This window comes from Erpetoichthys calabaricus, chromosome 3 (assembly GCF_900747795.2).
Source record: "Erpetoichthys calabaricus chromosome 3, fErpCal1.3, whole genome shotgun sequence".
Lineage (NCBI taxonomy): Eukaryota > Metazoa > Chordata > Cladistia > Polypteriformes > Polypteridae > Erpetoichthys > Erpetoichthys calabaricus.
The window spans coordinates 35,333,062-35,349,711 of NC_041396.2; the positions used below are offsets into that span (position 1 = coordinate 35,333,062).

At 43.6% G+C, this 16,650-nt stretch overlaps 1 protein-coding gene across 1 annotated transcript in view; it reads right to left on the reverse strand.

The window, feature by feature from the left end:
- plxna2 (plexin A2) overlaps nt 1–8,049 on the reverse strand; it is a 378,156-nt gene extending 370,107 nt beyond the window's left edge. The window contains 1 exon segment of the mRNA XM_051924812.1: nt 7,669–8,049. The gene's annotated coding sequence lies outside the window, so the exon portion shown is untranslated.
- Nucleotides 8,050–16,650: the final 8,601 nt, after the last annotated feature.

A 16,650-nucleotide genomic window follows, 5' to 3' on the forward strand; every position in this document is an offset into this window, starting at 1 on the left:
TGGATGGATGGATGGATGATTTGGATTTGTTTAGGTGTGGCAACTAAAGTAGTCACTTATGACATTAGTGGCACGACGGTGGGCACAACAAGAAACTACCAGCCTCATGGGCTCAGGATGAGCAGGCTGAGTTTGAAGAGTTGGCTTGCCATGTGAAAGGGTGGTGTAAGTTAAAATGAGGGTGCTGGCCAAGCAATGTGAATGTGGTGGCATGGTGCCACAGTTATACCAGGTCCAACTTCAACCTGAGTCTGCATCTGAGTGGGGTGTACATGCAGTGGCAGCTGGGGAAAAAAATTGAGCTGGGGTGTAGTGTTTTGGGGGGGGACAAACTAGAGCAATACTTATCAATTATGTAGTGCCTTTTTACGTCTATTTATTATATAGTGCCTTTCACATCAATCTGGTCATTCCACATGCCCTTGTGGTCCTCATCATAGTGTCAATGCACATCTTGGCATGTCCAGCATCAGACCAATAGGACAAGGCCAGGCTATTATACCCTTTCCACCATGTTGCCCAATCTGATGCCAGCTGTCCCGTTTCATCTGTACTCCAAAACTTCAGTCCATGTCATCCACAGTCCCCTTATTCCTCCCATAACTGGCCTTATAGATGTGAAAAGGAACACGTGCACCCGTTACCCAAACTGTATACTACACATGTCTCTAAATTGGCCAGTCCTCTGCCAACTTGCCCACTTCCTCATTCTAATATCCGTATCCCTGCCCCGGTAATGTGCACTTCCATAGCATAAGTCCAATCCATCTGCTAACAGAGTGCCCAGTCCTCGGCCATTTCCACAGTATTCTATAAATCCGCATACAATCACCAGTCCTCTGATTTTTCTCAAGTCTGGTATCCCAGTTTTTCCATGCCCACAGAGTCATTCCCACCCTAATTTTATTCTACACTTGCTGCCAGTCTGCCCAGTCCTCTACAGTTTGCCAGGTTTAGCCCACCTGGGCACAAATTCGCATTGTAAGGTCCACAGACGCCCACATCTTAAAACAGAACTCGTCCCACCACCCAACCTGTCTTGTACTCCACCCACAGGACAAGTCCAACTTAAATCTTATCCAGCCTTTACTTTCAGGATACCTCCATTTCCTTGTACATAAATGTCGCCCTTCTTTCCTTCAGGCCTGAAAACGACTCAATTCCTTTGAGGGTTAAATCGAGTCATTTCACCGAGAAGGACACGTTATTGTCTAGATGACAGCAGCCACCTTCGTGCTACTTACGTTTTTTAAAAACACGTTTCAGGTCTTGTACCCCTGAAACAGCAGACTGACATTTTGAAACAGCAAATAGGGAAACCAAAAAGAAAAAAGACATTACTTCCACCTCAACTCTGTTTGTCATAACAAGAGTGGGGAAAAGTCAACGTGTGAGCTCAGCCTCCATCACTCGCCTGCTGCTGAATTCTGAGGTCAGGTCGGTCAGGTCCAAGCTCCTTTATCTCCTTTTTTTTCTTCAAGTGAACAATTTCATTAAAGAAATAACAGAATTGTCTTTGATTTCTGAAGTTCCACTTGAAGTTGCCATCTCCCTAAAGTCGCGCTCGCTCTTCTGTAGTTACGTTAATGGCATGAGCCACTGATGTGAACTTGACACAGCGCCTCAATGATTGTCCAATCACATTAGACTAAAAAATCCTAAAACAATTCTAATTTGCTGCCGATAAATGTGGGCGTGTCCTGGGCACAGAGAGCTGCGTCCCTGGAGAAAATCGGAAAGCAACCAATCAAAGGGCAGCCTCAGGTCACCTGCTTGCCAAAAGCTCAAGGGCTGGGCTTGGCTGATGCCCTTCACTCCAGAAATATACAGTAGGTATTCACACATAAATGAAACAAATACAAGTTAGAAGCCATTTTTAAAGGATGTTATCATGCGCTGACCCCAGGTATGTTGTGCAAATAAATTTATTTAATGATTATTTCGCATTTCCTAATTAATTTAAGTAGAGTTTTTATAATATTTGGAGGGTGGCGGTGCCCCAGCACCCCGTATTACAAACCACCACTGTTGCCATGTCCAGCTGGGTCATCCCCCAACATTTCAGACATGCACAGGTTAGGCCACTCATCCAGCATGCCCTCCTGGTATGGTGCATTCAATGTGCTTGTGCTCTTTGTAGGATGTAATGCCATGCTAAACAGTGACACAGCTAGTAAAGAATGGCATCACAGTCTTGGCTATGCAGGCAATTGGTGTAGGATTTCACAGCGTTTGGTCCTCTGCTCTCTTGTCTGACACTCCTCCTTCCCTGAAGATACAAGTGTTGGATCTGAAGGCCCAAGCTCTATTTTCAAATTCATCATCATGCTAGTTTTCCTGGTGAGAGTTGCCGTGGCAACCTGCCAAACTGGACAGACCAGGTCACCCTGTTCCTAACAACTTCTTGCATTTCCTTCAGGGGACTTCCCTAAATCTCCTAGCCCATTCCAGAGGTACAACCCCTGCAGCATGACCCGTTTATGTCAATCGCCACCCTGATAGATAGATAGATAGATAGATAGATAGATAGATAGATAGATAGATAGATAGATAGATAGATAGATAGATAATATTATATCCTAATTTCTGTTCAAATATTGCAGCTACACAGGGCAGTACCTGGCAGAAATATGGGCAGCAAGGGCAGTACTGATGGATTTCAGAAGGCACATGTACTCTGCTGAAACTGAGCAGCCACATTATGCCTTCATTATTTAAGGGGTGATGTCCAGCTGCACCTTCAGCATGACAAACTGCTGTGAAGAAAGGCCATGAGCCACACGCCTCTGCTCTGTCAGGAGGGAGTAAAGGTGGACATCATGGGCTGGAGCCGATCAGAGACCAAAAGGCATAAATGAGGCTGAGAAGTTTTTCTTTTTTTATTAAAATCAATACCCCAGATACCATGGCATGCAGACTGACTGGCAGGTGGAACTTTGTAGGTTAATGTTGTCACTAGGACCTCAACCCAGTTTTCTGGGTTGATAGATAGATAGATAGATAGATAGATAGATAGATAGATAGATAGATAGATAGATAGATAGATAGATAGATATGAAAGGCACTATATAATAGATAGATACGAAAGGCACTATATAATAGATAGATCGATAGATAGATAGATAGATAGATAGATAGATAGATAGATAGATAGATAGATAGATATGAAAGGCACTATATAATAGATAGATAGATAGATAGATAGATAGATAGATAGATAGATAGATAGATAGATAGATATGAAAGGCACTATATAATAGATAGATATGAAAGGCACTATATAATAGATAGATAGATAGATAGATAGATAGATAGATAGATAGATAGATAGATAGATAGATAGATAGATAGATATGAAAGGCACTATATAATAGATAGATAGATAGATAGATAGATAGATAGATAGATAGATAGATAGATAGATAGATAGATAGATAGATAGATAGATACTGTGGTGGGTTGGCACCCTGCCCGGGATTGGTTCCTGCCTTGTGCCCTGTGTTGGCTGAGATTGGCTCCAGCAGACCCCCGTGACCCTGTGTTCAGATTCAGGGGGTTGGAAAATGGATAGATAGATAGATAGATAGATAGATAGATAGATAGATAGATAGATAGATAGATAGATAGATAGAAGTGGCCTGGTACTCACTGGTATGCAGTACTGGCACCTCGTCCAATTTCAACATTCGGTACGGTCATCTTTTTTAATACACCATTGAGTACTGGCACATTCTCATGAGTCCTACATCCCAGGCACTTCAAACAAGTGTTAACGCATTGTATCCCAGCACTCATAGCTTCACAGGAGACTTGACACTCTTAGATTGAATGTCACTGTATTGCCATAAAAAGATAACTTCCATTATTATGGTTCCACTTCAAACACAAGATACCATAGATAGATAGATAGATAGATAGATAGATAGATAGATAGATAGATAGATAGATAGATAGATAGATAGATAGATAGATAGATAGATAGATAGATAGATAGATAGATACTTTGTCCCAAGGACACAGTGCTTCTCCCCTTTGAAAACAATACAAGCTAACTAAAAAACCAGGTGGTGTAAAATTCCAGTATGTCCGACTATAACACAGGCAGCAGGACAGTCGAGACAGACTCTGCATTTCACTCACAGGGTGCATATTTAGTAAATGTCAACTCTTGGTCACGCTAAACGCCAGCTCACTCCAAACCAGCTATGTTGCAAAGCGGTATGTCACCAGTCCTCTGCAAGTATCGTGTGCCAGCAGGCATCGGCCATCTAAAGTGAATCACATGCAAGCACTGAATCACCGAGTCCAATGGCACTTTTATAGACAGCTGGGAGAGAAATCTTCTATTTCAGCTAAAGGACTGCATGCAGTCCTTTACAGTAGAAGAGAAAGTTTTGTTAACAATCGCTGAGGAGTTCCATGTAGTGTTTTTAGGAGGTCTGTTAATCAGTCATTATCAGTTTTCCTGATACTTTGACCCCAATTACATATTCCACTCTAAGGTACTCAAAGATTCAGGAAACCAGAAAGTTTAATTTCCTGGCTGAGAAGTACAAGCTCTTGAGAAGGTCATTCACAACACAACAAAATGTGGTAATCAACTGATTGTCATCAGTAAACTTCAGGATTTCAGAGCACAAAGGCAGCGCCGCTAACTTGACAGGTGCACTTGGCCACATGGAGCACACAGGGACAGGACAGGGGGGGGGGGGGGGGGGGATGTGCTGAACCCTGGGGAGCTTTAAAGGAACAAACTGACCTTAATGTGTTATTAAAAAAACAACAGCTGTCTGGATAAAGGAAAGCACAAGGGGCTTCTAAATGCTTCCCTCCCTAACCCCAAACCTCCATGCATCACTATTGAGTTCTAGAAGAATGTGCTTTCGGAGAATAGGGACGCAGACAAGTCGGATAGACAGGCACTATAAGATAGATAGATAGATAGATAGATAGATAGATAGATAGATAGATAGATAGATAGATAGATAGATAGATAGATAGATAGATAGATAGATAGATAGATAGATAGATCAAAGTTGACTGGCTGATTGACTGAATGAATGAATGAATGAATGAATGAATGAATGAATGGAACTTTTCAGGTAAGTTGCCTTTGTGCCTGCCAGCTCCAGAAAATCCACCAGACAAAAAGAAACGGACACATTTGTATCGCTGTATCTATTGTAATGCTGTACGCGTGTGTGGGGGTGTGAAGGTAATAAAATAAAATGCGGTCCCGTGTGTCAGTCCCGCCCGGATCACTAATTATTGCGAATGCAAAACGAGACAATGAAGTGACATAAATGGCTCTTGAAAATGAAGGAAAAAAGGGACGCCCATCACATAGGAGTTAATTACAAAAAAACGGATGCTTAATACGCGGTCCTTTTGCACGGCAGATGGAAGTTGTTTTAATGCAAATGCCAGGCAATTTTCTACTTAAAACAGCATTTATTATCTATAGAGCTCATGACAGACAGTAGACTTAGTGCCCGGTGGTTCAATGCGGGCAAACGGAAGATTTGTGGATGCATCTGCTATTTCAGTGTCACCAGCAGATGAACATCTCACATTGCACAGCTCGTCCTGCCAAGCAGCGCGAACAAAAGTTAAATTATCTCCGAGCCAACTCGCAATTCATCACGTTCAAAGTCGTCGAGAGGAAGCGCCCGACCCCGCACCTTCGTCTCCCGTGTGCCCTTAACTCGGCGCCACAAACACGGCGCTCCTCTCGCATTCTGCGCTAAAATAAGAACAGCCAGAGATTTTTTTTTTTTTTTGTAATAAAGTTCAGTCTCACATTAAAGGGAGCGCTGAAAATGAATTTGAACGATATCTTCCGGACCGACAACGAGGCCGTGGAGACGACTGTCAGATAACCCACCGTGACCCCCGAACACTTCAAAAACGCTGCCGCCAGCTCCTTGAAAGTCTAGAGCCGTGGGAATTCAATTCTCCTTTCCAGTCCACAAAGTAACAAATCACCTTTACTACTACAGAGTAAGCCTCGCGTGCCCGTGTAACGTTTACATGTAAATGCAGGCAACCGTTCGCCGTTTCCAGATACCCGATGAGCTCTGACAAGGAATCCGCTGTGGCTCTGCATGCAGTCCGCCAACACTGCAATTCTGCACCGAGCGTCTCCAAACTACTCCACGCACGCTGCTGTCAAATTGCCATTGCAACCTGGATTGTGTTATTGAATGGAGTGTAGGAAGTTCTCGGGAGTTCATTTCACTTCAGCAGAGTTGCCCGGACAGGGACCATTCTTGCTGTGGTATTCTTGATAATACAAACGAATGCCAACTCCGAGCCGCACGCGTACGCGCAAATATAAGACCCTCACACTGGATACACGCTGGAAGACAAACGTACAGTAGGTCTCAATGTATGTCTCAGTATTTGATCAATTCTATTCCTTAAGTATAGAGTTTAAACATTTCACCCGTCCTCCAGTTCCAGTAGCACTCATATATCATTGCGGCTCTGGAAGGATCGCTTGTCCGGCTTAGGCAAAGTAAACACCGATCCAAGCTTTTTTATTCTGAATCCACAAGGTCGCGGTGAGCCCTAGTCTGGATGCCAGACGACCGCAAGTGCTGGGAACACAATTTTTCCCATGTACGACAAACACATATTCCCTCAAGTGTCACGAAATCTGCGAAAGCTGACACCGACTCATCTTGAGAAAAATAAAAGATCCCGTATACATCCTAAAAAAAATACGGTATCGGCACGGGAATAGCTTCGCTTTACTCATCCTGTAGCCTGCCTTCAAATGTCTGGGCTGGACCCCAATGCACACACACACAGAAACAATCACGCAGATGCGCGTATTGCCCCTACAAGCACATGTACCGCACGCAGCTAATCGAGACAACTCTACTCACATTGGCCATTTGCACACACACCTACATCACCAGTTCACACATTTGTACATTTCACACACACGGTCTCCCGCACACCAGGCCTTGTAGGATCGGAGTGTCGATCAGAGCAGATCACTGGACACTGGAGAGAGGCAAAGTCAGGAAAAAAAGCATCTTTCCAGAGAGCTCCGAGGAACAGCCCCCACAGTGACAAGACAAGCGCTTCATCTCCGAGCCGCACTTTTTAAAGCTACTGATCCATCCTGACAGTCCCCTCCGTGTGCCGGGGCTGTCGATCTGTGTTGACAGTCGCCGCTCGTCCCTTCCCCCTCTCTCGGAGCCAGTGTCGGTATCCTGACAGTTTCTCTTGTATGTTATACCCTGACAGCTCCCCAATTCGGCTCTTTCTCCGGCGGGGTGGTGTATTTTGAAACACGACCACCGAATACTCACTGTAGCCTACACCCGCACCGATTCTGTACCACCACAGCACCTCGATTTTCTCTCCTCGCCTCGCTTGTTTTCCAAGCGGTTATTTTATCGTGATAAACGGACGATTCATTTTCCCCCAAGCCACCTCTTCTCGTTTCTTTTATCGCATTGCACCGCGTCCCCTAGTCTTTCACACTCTCCCCGTAGCACACGGTCCTGTGTCACTACACCCAGCCGGAGCCCCTCGCTCTCGCCCGGCCCGGTTCTGTAACACCGTCTCGGTCAGCTGTCATCCTTTTCTCTCGGTCGGTTTTGTATCACGACTCGCCACGGTGGTGCTTCGCCACTATTCCCAATTCAGACTTACCTCGTTGCCTTCTCTTCTCTTCTGGGTTTATTAAAAATCCACGGGGAGCCTTTCTGGATCGCAGCTCTGTCGCATGAGGTCCGTATTCCAGTTCACGCCGCGACGCAGCCTCATTCATTTATTCGCTCGCCAGTCCATTCATTCATTCATTCACTCATTCATGTCGTTGTAGCTCTCTTATTCCCTTCTTGTTTGCGTAAAAGACCCGGCTGGTGTACGCGGTTCAGCTAAGGATCCCTTTGCCAGTGTGCGGCGGCGTCTCTCTCTCACTCTCACTCTCTCTCTCCCGCGCTCGCTCGCTCTCTCTCTCTCTCTCGCTCTCTCTCTCTGTGTCACACACACGCACACCTCCTTCCCTCCTCCTCCTCCTCCTTCTGACTGGCACACAGGGCACATCCCCCGCACCCGTCAGACCCGGCCCCTCAGCCGGTACGGCACCGAACTCAGGACGGTGGAAGGAAAACCCGGCGAATAAGCAAACGAAAAGTCCGCGAGCCTCGCTCTTTTATCAGACGTTATGGACTCGCGCTTGTCATAAATATCGAACATGAGACAAGCGCCGAAATGCCACGCATTGTACAGTACGGGACTCGTACAAGGATCGAGTATTAGTACAAATTCAAGAAATAATAATATAAATAATAAGTAAAATACCAGCGGCATGTAAACAGAACGGCTCCACTTGAAAAGTGAATATCATTTGTGATCATACACACTCGTACTAGATTTGAAAATTCACATTGATAAGGAAAGGAGAAAGAAATACAGATGCAGATGTGCCAGCGTTTTTATATATGGGAAAAAAAACAAAGGGGAACAAACAAAAATAACAGCATTATAATCACACACGCAGAACTGATAAAAAGTTTACGTTGCAAGTAATAGCATTCGTAGCTGACAATAATCTTCACCAATGATAATGTCGTTATTGTCCACATGTTGTAGCCCATGGGACATGTGCAGAGATGTATACAGAAATAGAAATGTACACACTGTTAAAAATAAAGGCGCCAAAGTGGATCTTCAGAGCCATTCCATAGGGGAACCATTTTTTGGCTCCCAAGAGAACCATTCACTTGAAAGTCCCAGAATGAACCGCACGTGATTCCGGACCGCAGAAAGGCAACGGTCTACACTTTCAAATTTAAAAAGTACTTTAGAGCGCTTCCATAGAGGAACCACATGAAAGAATCATAGGAATCCGTAGCGCAGAAAGTCCGCTTGATCGCTGCGAGAAGTGATTTCTCATTTATTGTCATCTTCTTGGATAAACCATTCCAATCGATCTGCTAGATTAGTCAGTTAAAGATGACATGTAATCTTCATCCATCCATCCATTTTCCAACCCGCTGAATGCGAACACAGGGTCACGGGGGTCGGCTGGAGCCAATCCCAGCCAACACAGGGCACAAGGCAGGAACCAATCCCAGGCAGGGTGCCAACCCACCGCAGGACAAACACACCCACCCACACACTAGGGCCAATTTAGAATCGCCAATCCACCTAACCAGCATGTCTTTGGACTGTGGGAGGAAACCCACGCAGACACGGGGAGAACATGCAAACTCCACGCAAGGAGGACCCGGGAAGCGAACCCAGGTCCCCCAACTGCGAGGCAGCAGCGCTACCCACTGCGCCACCCACATGTAATCTTTCTCTTCATTTTTTTAAACTATTGATACTGAGTACAGTATATATATATATATATATATATATATATATATATATATATATATATATATATATATATATATATAAATAAATAAAAGGACTGTTTGCAAGCATGAAGTTTTTAAGAAGCTCATGTCTTTCATGAACGCTAACACCGCAGTCTAAGATAAACAACGTGCCAAAGTAGTTCTTCAGAGCGATGCCATAGGGGGAACCATTTTTATTTCCCAAAAACAACCATAGACATGGAGATTCCAGAAATAACCTTTATTTAGATCCGTAACATCTTCCGTAAATAATCATAAACAAATGGTCACGTGACATAGTGGATGAAGCTTTACACAGTGGACCTCAAACTATCAGGTTTGGGGTTCAAACCCCACAACTGACACCGTGCGTCCATTAGCAAGTCGCGTCACCTGCCTGGGCTCTAACTGGACAAGGAAATGTCATCAACTGCGTCTCGAATATGTTACGCAGTTCTGGATAAATGGCTCAGACTAACAGATTTGTAAAATACAAATTAGCCCGTGATTGTAACAGGCCAATAACACTTGGGTACGTTCGGCTTTTATTGGTCCATTAGTATCCTGCTGGCTCACCTATTGGTTCTATTTTGTTCTCGTAATCAGAACGTTTTCATGCCCAAATAAGCAATTTCATATGTAGAGAAGCCTTTAATGAAATGGTTCTACGAGGCAGCCCAGTATAAAGTGCCATTAAGGAACCAGTAACGTATAAGTGATAACTATGTGCACAACTAATCTCTCACATATTTTATGGGCTGTATAAGTCTATGCTTCCAACTTCTATCGCTCATATTTCATGGAAAATGCACATAAACATGCATTTAAATCAACACTTTTGAAAGCGTGCTATATATCATTACACAAATAAGAGGTAAACGAAGCAGATGGGAGCAGGAACAAACATCTTTTGATACAAATTCCAGTATCATTACTAAACGCGCTGGCATTCTTTCACACACGGAACGCAATCGACATTAATTAAACGTCACGGACTAAGCCTATTTACTACACCGGGTGTTCCAACTCTTTCTCACAAAAGTTGAGTCCCGCGGTGCGCTTTATAGGTGCGATTATTCTGCCTTATTATGCAAGAGACGTGTCTGATTTTTTTTTCTTTTTAATCGCACGTCGTTCTCTTAACCCCCGGCTCGTTCTCTCTTTTCAATAAGGCTTCCACTGTTGCAGTTTGCACGTGCCGCGTTGATTGGTCGAAGCAAACTAATTATTTAACGTTACCTCAAAGAAAGGAATGAAATCAAAATCACTCAAGGGTACGTAACAGCCGAGAGAGTGAGTTTGTCCTCGTCGTCTTTTGCCACTTTATGTTTTATGAACTCGCGCGCGCAGTTACTTTCATTTAAATATTGCAATTAGGCATGCAGATCAGACCCACGCAGAGCGCAGCTGTACTTCGTCTACGTAGCTCGCGGACAGCCACAAAAGAGCATGTCACCGCTTCACGGACGGTGCGCAAATATTGTGGTGTGGCGCGATGTCGCTTTGTGCCTGCCTGTCGGCCGAATGCCTTTCGAGGTACACATCTCGAAACGCGTTGGGCAGAGCTGGTATCGAATCAGCCAATCGCACATGCGCCGGAAGCTCCTCAGAACTGGCAGATTCGCTAATGGGTGCGATTCAGAATTCTTCAATCTCCAGTGACTATCCTAGAAATAAACCGAAAAGGGGGGGTGCTGGGATAGATTTGAAAATCTAATTAACAATCAGTATCAGCTTTGGAAGATTTTTGCATTCGATTAAGCAGGCTTGAAAATGGGATATTAAATGTCAGTGTGATTGTTGAAATACGTAAGAAAAAAAAACCAAAACACACATGAAAGGACGCGTTTTAAAAGCAGTGTTATACATAGGAGAGCCGAAGCACATAATGTTTTCATTTTTTTGTAAAATCACTTCGGGGTCAGACATTTAGGCAGGCTGATTCTGGAGTTACGTCCCCGAGTCGTTATTACAGTTTGAAAGGGTCAGTCAGCAAACGGGAATATGTAAGAAAAATTTACAGTGCAAAATTAATTATTATCGTTTAATGATAAATACAAATAATATATTTGTTACAAAAAATGTGTGTATATGCACGTAGTAAACTGATCTGTAGGAACCCCATTCCTTCTGTTCTTTACGATTTATGAGACAGCAAAGCAGGCTGGCAGCGGCGGCCGAGCGCCACCTATTGGTGCATAGCGGGGATAATTCCTTTAATACTACTGAGCGGTTTCATTTCGCTCCTCATTGTTTTTCGCCGTCTCTCGTGCCAACGCGCCTCTGCCATTGTCTGGAAAAAAAAGCCTTACACACCTCGAAGCCACGTTCCTTTTCTAAAAATATTTTCATCTACGTAATTCCTAAATGCAATATATGGCGATATATAAAGCAGACAATGGCACAGCATTTCAAACTTTCCACAAAGCTATACAACGTACAAGGTTTTGTGTTATCGTGAACAATAAAATGTTTGGAAGAAATGTTTGCAATAAGTGTACCAAATGCCAAAATCGAGCGGCTCTCGAAATTTGTAGTAAAACGTGTTCCATACAATAATGCCGCATGCACATATCAGCAAGTTTGAGAAGAAAAAATATTAGATGGTCCGGTTGAGATCACACCTGAAAGCTGTGTTGGGCTGTAACGTGGACTGGCATGATTGAGGGTGCATCGCCTGGGCAGCTGGGACCAGTTAAATAAGAAAAAAATCGGGAGTGGTTTCCTATAGACTTTCTCTTATATTCAGATATGGGAATGGATATTTGAGGAGTAAACCGCAAGACAGTGATTGCATTTTTATATTATGTACTGTACATTAAAGAACCATCAACAACAAATCAAATCAGATTAATAATATATTGAACAATTATTATAAAAGTAAAGTTGAATAAATTGGACTCTGCAGCTGCATGAATAAAAAAGTACCACTTCCGGTTAGCGGAAAAAACTCAAAAGTTGCTAGAAATCTAATTTTTGTACCTAATGCTTGTATGGAAAAATTTCGCTGACCCAAGTGAAAGCGTACTGAAGTTATTATGTTTACACACACACACACACACACACAAACAGACATAATCCCAAAAATGGTATTTTAGGACTCCGAGAGGTCTAAAACGTCGAGATTAATCGAAATATCGAAATGGAATTTTTGGACGATTACAATACGTTCCCTGTACTTTGTATAGGAGAAAGAAAAAAGGGATTGGTTGAGTTATCATTGTCTTTAAGTATTTTAATATACTCCAGAAGAGGAGGCTAATTTCAACTAAATGAAGGATTTCTCCAGTATTTTACTCACTTCTTTAAAAGCAACTCCAGTGGTCTGTATGTTCTCCCAGCAGCCGGGCGCTCCAGTCTCCTCTCACAGTCCTAAGGTATGCAGGTTAGTTGAACTTGTGATGCTACATTGGCCTCTGTGTGTGTGTGTGTGTGTGTGTGTTGTCCCTGCAGTGGACTGGCAACCCATCCCTGTGTTATTCCTGCTTTGTTGCCTATGACTGGTGGGATAGGCTCCAGCCCATCATGACCATCGTCAGGAGTAAGCAGGCTTTGAAAATGGTATGCTATATGTTTATACTGTACACACACACATATATACAGTATACAGTGCATCCAGAAAGTATTCACAGCGCATCACTTTTTCCACATTTTGTTATGTTACAGCCTTATTCCAAAATGGATTAAATTCATTTTTTTCCTCAGAATTCTGCACACAACACCCCATAATGACAACGTGAAAAAAGTTTACTTGAGGTTTTTGCAAATTTATTAAAAATAAAAAAACTGAGAAATCCCATGTACATAAGTATTCACAGCCTTTGCTCAATACTTTGTCGATTCACCTTTGGCAGCAATTAAAGCCTCAAGTCTTTTTGAATATGATGCCACAAGCTTGGCACACCTATCCTTGGCCAGTTTCGCCCATTCCTCTTTCCAGCACCTCTCAAGCTCCATCAGGTTGGATGGGAAGCGTCGGTGCACAGCCATTTTAAGATCTCTCCAGAGATGTTCAATCAGATTCAAGTCTGGGCTCTGGCTGGGCCACTTAAGGACATTCACAGAGTTGTCCTGAAGCCACTCCTTTGATATCTTGGCTGTGTGCTTAGGGTTGTTGTCCTGCTGAAAGATGAACCGTCGCCCCAGTCTGAGGTCAAGAGCGCTCTGGAGCAGGTTTTCATCCAGGATGTCTCAGTACATTGCTGCAGTCATCTTTTCCTTTATCCTGACTAGTCTCCCAGTCCCTGCCGCTTAAAAACATCCCCACAGCATGATGCTGCCACCACCACGCTTCACTGTAGGGATGGTATTGGCCTGGTGATGAGCGGTGCCTAGTTTCCTCCAAACGTGACGCCTGGAATTCACACCAAAGAGTTCAATCTTTGTCTCATCAGACCAGAGAATTTTCTTTCTCATGGTCTGAGAGTCCTTCAGGTGCCTTTTGGCAAACTCCAGGTGGGCTGCCATGTGCCTTTTACTAAGGAGTGGCTTCCATCTGGCCACTCTACCATACAGGCCTGATTGGTGGATTGCTGCAGAGATGGTTGTCCTTCTGGAAGGTTCTCCTCTCTCCACAGAGGACCTCTGGAGCTCTGACAGAGTGACCATCGGGTTCTTGGTCACCTCCCTGACTAAGGCCCTTCTCCCCGGATCGCTCAGTTTAGATGGCAGGCCAGCTCTAGGAAGAGTCCTGGTGGTTTCGAACTTCTTCCACTTACGGATGATGGAGGCCACTGTGCTCATTGGGACCTTCAAAGCAGCAGACATTTTTCTGTAACCTTCCCCAGATTTGTGACTCGAGACAATCCTGTCTCAGAGGTCTACAGACAATTCCTTTGACTTCATGCTTGGTTTGTGCTCTGACATGAACTGTCAACTGTGGGACCTTATATAGACAGGTGTGTGCCTTTCCAAATCATGTCCAGTCAACTGAATGAAGCTGCAGAAACATCTCAAGGATGATCGGGGAAACAGGTTGCACCTGAGCTCAATTTTGAGCTTCATGACAAAGGCTGTGAATACTTATGTACATTTGCTGTCTCAGTTTTTATATTTTTAATAAATTTGCAAAAACCTCAAGTAAACTTTTTTCATGTTGTCATTATGGGGTGTTGTGTGCAGAATTCTGAGGAAAAAAATGAATTTAATTCATTTTGGAATAAGGCTGTAACATAACAAAATGTGGAAAAAGTGATGCGCTGTGAATATTTTCCGGATGCACTGTATATTGTATATATCTAAATATTGAGAAACAAGAACACAGAGAAAGGATGGGGCATGTCTATGACCCTGTATCTTCTTCTTCATCTTTTGGCTGCTCCTGTTAGGGGTTGCCACAGCTGATCATCTTCCTCCATATCCTTTCTGTCCTCATCATCTTGCTTTGTTACACCCACCACCTGCACGTCCTCCTTCACCACATCCATAAACCTTCTCTAATGAAAATAAATAAAAAAAGAACAATCTGGGCTCAGAACAAGGACCATTTGGTCCACAATAGATCATCATCATCATCACCAGTATAATGGCAATCTTTCAGTTTCTCCAGGTTGGCCATTTTAACCCCAACTCTCTTCCCTTCACTTTCCTCAGTCCTGGGCCTCCTTTGGGTTGAGACTGACACTTTTACATCATCCACTATCACCTCCAGCCCCACCTTCTTCATCCCCTGCAGCTCTGCCTTTATCTTGGTGTGCCTCTTCAGCCGATATTCCTCATTAACCCCCTGATGACAAGATACTTGTAAATACGTGCGCAGCTTGCACATCTGCTAAATAAGGAGTATGACGACTCCTACTATACGCCATACCAGCTGCACTTCAGAGCAGGTCATCCACCTGGAGCTAAGCCTGTTCAGGCCCGGCCAGTACTTGGATGGGACACCATCTAGAACAAGCTTGGGTTGCTGCTGGAAAAGGTATTGGTGAGGCCAGCAGGGGGCGCTTACCCTATGGTCTTAATGTGGACGTCAATGCTCTGAAGTGGGCACTGGGCTGTAAAAATTAGAATGAGCTCCTGACTCTGTGTGATCATAAAAGATCCCTGGGCATCTTTGAAAAGGAGTAGGGTGTACCCCGATGAACTGGTTATTGTGGCCCCCTAATCATCCCCCTGTTCCTTATTGGTTATTTGCCTCTCCCACTCTTCACCAGCTAACAGCAAATGTTTGGTGAGGGTACTGATGCAAGCATGGCTGCCATCACATCATCCAGGTGAAGTGGCTCCCCATTCTCAGTAGGTCAGAAATGCACTATCTAAATACAGTATAATTAATTATTATTATTGCCAATATTAATGCTCCATTAAAACCTTATTAGTTTCCACATACAGAATACATGAATTCCTTTTCGATTTCTTGTCCATCTTCTTTCTCTTCTCTAACAGTGCACTTCTCCACATAAAATAGATAGATAGATGAAAGGCACTATAGATAGATAGATAGATAGATAGATAGATGATAGATGAAAGGCACTATATAATAGATAGATAGATAGATACTTTATTAATCCCAAGGGGAAATTCACATATGAATAATGAAGAGTGTTAACTACTGTTTTCTTTGTCTAATGATCTTTTAAGCAGGCCATCAGACATTCTCTACATGCTGCCTGGAGGTGCTGACCCTTGAAGCCTCCCTTCCCCCCCTTAGGCTGGAACCCGTGAGCGCCTAGCGGGTGACCCCCATTGTTCCTGTCTAATGGTCGTCAGTGTCTCCTGTTTCCACCGTCCTTTCAGGTGTAATTTATTGGGGGGGGGGGGTGAATGGGCTTACAGTATTTACGGTGGCATTGCGAGACCCCGAACTGAAGCAGCAAAGCTTTATTGGACTAGAGGCTTATAGAATTATAAATAATTCACTATTTTTACTCCATCAAGAGCATGAAAACCCCTCGGTGTGTCCGTCTGTTGGCTTTAAAATGTAAAGAAACTCTTATTTTCGGAATGTATGTAAATATTACAATAGTCCAGTGTCCTAAAATGGCGCACTGCAGCATGCAGAGTTACAACAAACAACATCATTTATTAATATTTAATGTCCCTTTCCATACCTTAAACTCACAACCAACTTTAATGGAAAAAGCTCAAAAGGCTACAAAGTACTCACTGCAGATATTCAGATGAGAAAGCGTTACAATACTTGGTTTGGATTTCTTCATCGCCACCTGAATTCTCATCCTTTCTGCACTCATTTGTTTCATTTTAACTGCAGTTTAATTTGGGTGGCACGGAGGGGGGCAAAGGTGGGCATTGCCACCTTCCAGTTCACCTTGCATTCACGTCGGTT